This window comes from Oncorhynchus masou, chromosome 13 (assembly GCF_036934945.1).
Source record: "Oncorhynchus masou masou isolate Uvic2021 chromosome 13, UVic_Omas_1.1, whole genome shotgun sequence".
NCBI classification, from domain to species: domain Eukaryota; kingdom Metazoa; phylum Chordata; class Actinopteri; order Salmoniformes; family Salmonidae; genus Oncorhynchus; species Oncorhynchus masou.
Window position 1 is genome coordinate 2,866,454 of NC_088224.1, and position 5,000 is coordinate 2,871,453.

Genomic DNA, 5,000 nt, shown 5'->3' on the forward strand with positions numbered 1-5,000 from the left:
CCAAGGCCCTATTCTCTATATAGTGGTACTACTATAGACCAGAGCCCTATTCCCTATATAGTGGTACTACTATAGACCAGAGCCCTATTCCCTATATAGTGGTACTACTATAGACCAGAGCCCTATTCCCTATATAGTGGTACTACTATAGACCAGAGCCCTATTCCCTATATAGTGGTACTACTATAGACCAGAGCCCTATTCCCTATATAGTGGTACTACTATAGACCAGAGCCCTATTCCCTATATAGTGGTACTACTATAGACCAGAGCCCTATTCCCTATATAGTGGTACTACTGTAGACCAGAGCCCTATTCCTATATTGTGGTACTACTGTAGACCAGAGCCCTATTCCCTATATAGTGCACTACTGTGAACTACACAGCCCTCCTCTCCATAGTGGAATGATTTGTCACAACGAAAGACATCAAATCAAAAAAACAATGTTATTTGTCACACTTTGTAAACAACAGACTTACAGTGAACAGCTTACTTACGTGGCCCTTCCAGCCAATACAGAGAGACAGGGCCCTTCCAGCCAATACAGAGAGACAGGGCCCTTCCAGCCAATACAGAGAGACAGGGCCCTTCCAGCCAATACAGAGAGACAGGGCCCTTCCAGCCAATACAGAGAGACAGTGCCCTTCCAGCCAATACAGAGAGACATGGCCCTTCCAGCCAATACAGAGAGACAGGGCCCTTCCAGCCAATACAGAGAGACAGGGCCCTTCCAGCCAATACAGAGATACAGTGCCCTTCCAGCCAATACAGAGAGACAGGGCCCTTCCAGCCAATACAGAGAGACAGGGCCCTTCCAGCCAATACAGAGAGACATGGCCCTTCCAGCCAATACAGAGAGACAGGGCCCTTCCAGCCAATACAAAGAGACATGGCCCTTCCAGCCAATACAGAGAGACAGGGCCCTTCCAGCCAATACAGAGAGACAGGGCCCTTCCAGCCAATACAGAGAGACAGGGCCCTTCCAGCCAATACAGAGAGACAGGGCCCTTCCAGCCAATACAGAGAGACAGGGCCCTTCCAGCCAATACAGAGAGTCAGGGCCCTTCCAGCCAATACAGAGAGACAGGGCCCTTCCAGCCAATACAGAGAGACGGGGCCCTTCCAGCCAATACAGAGAGATGGGGCCCTTCCAGCCAATACAGAGAGACAGGGCCCTTCCAGCCAATACAGAGAGATGGGGCCCTTCCAGCCAATACAGAGAGATGGGGCCCTTCCAGCCAATACAGAGAGACGGGGCCCTTCCAGCCAATACAGAGAGACAGGGCCCTTCCAGCCAATACAGAGAGATGGGGCCCTTCCAGCCAATACAGAGAGATGGGTCCCTTCCAGCCAATACAGAGAGATGGGGCCCTTCCAGCCAATACAGAGAGATGGGGCCCTTCCAGCCAATACAGAGAGAGAGGAGAAAGACAGAAATCAATAATATAACGATAACCAGTAATATATAATACGGGGTACCAGTACCGAGGCCATGTGCGATGTCACGGAGAGGGAGATGAAAGTTAGGGATCCGTTGTTGTTGTCTTCCATTTTGGGTTTTGTTGACCGTGTGTTTTGAATATTACAGATTCACCATTTGTGATCTTTCAGTTTATGTGAAAGACTTGACGAAGACAAATTTGCTGTCGTTATTTAATGTGTATTCACTCTCTCTTTCTTTCTTTCCCTCCCTCCTTTCCCTCCCTCCCTCCCTCCCTCCCTCCCTCCCTCCCTCCCTCCCTCCCTCCCTCCCTCCCTCCCTCCCTCCCTCGCTCCCTCCCTCCCTCCCTCCCCTCCCTCCCTCCCTCCCTCCCTCCCTCCCTCGCTCCCTCCCTCCCTCCCTCCCCCCTCCCTCCCTCCCTCCCTCCCTCCCTCCCTCCCTCCCTCCCTCGCTCCCTCCCTCCCTCCCTCCCTCCCTCCCTCCCTCCCTCCCTCCCTCCCTCGCTCCCTCCCTCCCTCCCTCCCTCCCTCCCTCCCTCCCTCCGTCCCTCCCTCCCTCCGTCCCTCCCTCCCTCCCTCCCTCCCTCCCTCCCTCCCTCCCTCCCTCCCCCTCCCTCCCTCCCTCCCTCCCTCCCTCCCTCCCTCCCCCTCCCTCCCTCCCTCCCTCCCTCCCTCCCTCGCTCCCTCCCTCCCTCCCTCCCTCCCTCCCTCCCTCCCTCCCTCCCTCCCTCCCTCCCTCCCTCCCTCCCTCCCTCCCTCCCTCCCTCCCTCCCTCCCTCCCTCCCTCCGTCCCTCCCTCCCTCCCTCCCTCCCTCCCTCCCTCCCTCCCTCCCTCCCTCCCTCCCTCCCTCCCTCCGTCCCTCCCTCCCTCCCTCCCTCCCTCCCTCCCTCCCTCCCTCCCTCCCTCCCTCCCTCCCTCCCTCCCCCTCCCTCCCTCCGTCCCTCCCTCCCTCCCTCCCTCCCTCCCTCCCTCCCTCCCCCTCCCTCCGTCCCTCCCTCCCTCCCTCCCTCCCTCCCTCCCTCCCTCCCTCCCTCCCTCCCTCCCTCCCTCCCTCCCTCCGTCCCTCCCTCCCTCCCTCCCCCTCCCTCCCTCCCTCCCTCCCTCCCTCGCTCCCTCCCTCCCTCCCTCCCTCCCTCCCTGCCTCCGTCCCTCCCTCCCTCCCCTCCCTCCCTCCCTCCCTCCCTCCCTCCCTCCCTCCCTCCCTCCCCCTCCCTCCCTCCCTCCCTCCGTCCCTCCCTCCCTCCCTCCCTCCCTCCCTCCCTCCCTCCCTCCCTCCCTCCCTCCCTCGCTCCCTCCCTCCCTCCCTCCCTCCCTCCCTCCCTCCCTCCCTCCCTCCCTCCCTCCCTCCCCCCTCCCTCCCTCCCTCCCTCCCTCCCTCCCTCCCTCCCTCCCTCCCTCCCTCCCTCCCTCCCTCCCTCCCCCTCCCTCCGTCCCTCCCTCCCTCCCTCCCTCCCTCCCTCCCTCCCTCCCTCCCTCCCTCCCTCCCTCCCTCGCTCCCTCGCTCCCTCCCTCCCTCCCTCCCTCCCTCCCTCCCTCCCTCCCTCCCTCCCTCCCTCCGTCCCTCCCCTCCCTCCCTCCCTCCCTCCCTCCCTCCCTCCCTCCCTCCCTCCCTCTCCCTCCTCCCTCCCTCCCTCCGTCCCTCCCTCCCTCCGTCCCTCCCTCCCTCCCTCCCTCCCTCCCTCCCTCCCTCCCTCCCTCCCTCCCTCCCTCCCTCCCTCCCTCCCTCCCTCCCTCCCCCTCCCCCTCCCTCCCTCCCTCCCTCCGTCCCTCCCTCCCCCTCCCCCTCCCTCCCTCCCTCCCCCCTCCCTCCGTCCCTCCCTCCCTCCCTCCCTCCCTCCCTCCCTCCCTCCCTCCCTCCCTCCCCTCCCTCCCTCCCTCCCTCGCTCCCTCCCTCCCTCCCTCCCTCCCTCCCTCCCTCCGTCCCTCCCTCCCTCCGTCCCTCCCTCCCTCCCTCCCTCCCTCCCTCCCTCCCTCCCTCCCCCTCCCTCCCTCCCTCCCTCCCTCCGTCCCTCCCTCCCTCCCTCCCTCCCTCCCTCCCTCCCTCCCTCCCTCGCTCCCTCGCTCCCTCCCTCCCTCCCTCCCTCCCTCCCTCCCTCCCTCCCTCCCTCCCTCCCTCCCTCCCTCCGTCCCTCCCTCCCTCCGTCCCTCCCTCCCTCCCTCCCTCCCTCCCTCCCTCCCTCCCTCCCTCCGTCCCTCCCTCCCTCCGTCCCTCCCTCCCTCGCTCCCTCGCTCCCTCCCTCCCTCCCCTCCCTCCCTCCCTCCCTCCCTCCCTCCCTCCCTCCCTCCCTCCCTCCCCCTCCCTCCCTCCCTCCCTCCCTCCCTCCCTCCCTCCCTCCCTCCCTCCCTCCCTCCCTCCCTCCCCTCCCTCCCTCCGTCCCTCCCTCCCTCCCTCCCTCCCTCCCTCCCTCCCTCCCCCTCCCTCCCTCCCTCCCTCCCTCCCTCCCTCCCTCCCTCCCTCCCTCCCTCCCCCTCCCTCCCTCCCTCCCTCCCTCCCTCCCTCCCTCCCTCCCTCCCTCCCTCCCTCCCTCCCTCCCTCCCCCTCCCTCCCTCCCTCCCTCCCTCCCCCTCCCTCCCTCCCTCCCTCCCTCCCTCCCCCTCCCTCCCTCCCTCCCTCCCTCCCTCCCTCCGTCCCTCCCTCCCTCCCTCCCTCCCTCCCTCCCTCCCTCCCTCCCCCCCCTCCCTCCCTCCGTCCCTCCCTCCCTCCCTCCCTCCCTCCCTCCCTCCCTCCCCCTCCCTCCCTCCCTCCCTCCCTCCCTCCCTCCCTCCCTCCCTCCCTCCCTCCCTCCCCCTCCCTCCCTCCGTCCCTCCCTCCCTCCCTCCCTCCCTCCCTCCCTCCGTCCCTCCCTCCGTCCCTCCCTCCCTCCCTCCCTCCCTCCCTCCCTCCCTCCCCCTCCCTCCGTCCCTCCCTCCCTCCCTCCCTCCCTCCCTCCCTCCCTCCCTCCGTCCCTCCCTCCGTCCCTCCCTCCCTCCCTCCCTCCCTCCCTCCCTCCCTCCCTCCCTCCCTCCCTCCGTCCCTCCCTCCCTCCGTCCCTCCCTCCCTCCCTCCCTCCCTCCCTCCCTCCCTCCCTCCCTCCCTCCCTCGCTCCCTCCCTCCCTCCCTCCCTCCCTCCCTCCCTCCCTCCGTCCCTCCCCCTCCCTCCGTCCCTCCCTCCCTCCCTCCCTCCCTCCCTCCCTCCCTCCCTCCCCCTCCCTCCCTCCCTCCCTCCCTCCGTCCCTCCCTCCCTCCCTCCCTCCCCCTCCCTCCCTCCCTCCCTCCCTCCCTCCGTCCCTCCCTCCCTCCCTCCCTCCCTCCCTCCCTCCCTCCCTCTCCCTCCCTCCCTCCCTCCCTCCCTCCCTCCCTCCCTCCCCCTCCCTCCCTCCCTCCCTCCCTCCCTCCCTCCCTCCCTCCCTCCCCCTCCCTCCCTCCCCCTCCCTCCCTCCCTCCCTCCCTCCCTCCCTCCCTCCGTCCCTCCCTCCCTCCCTCCCTCCCTCCCTCCCTCCCTCCCCCTCCCTCCCTCCGTCCCTCCCTCCCTCCCTCCCTCCCTCCCTCCCTCCCCCTCCCTCCGTCCCTCCCTCCCT

At 66.6% G+C, this 5,000-nt stretch overlaps 1 protein-coding gene across 1 annotated transcript in view; it reads left to right on the forward strand.

Annotated features, from left to right (window-relative positions):
• The window catches only part of LOC135551653 (CUB and sushi domain-containing protein 2-like), a 947,993-nt gene that overhangs the window by 779,191 nt on the left and 163,802 nt on the right, over positions 1-5,000 (forward strand).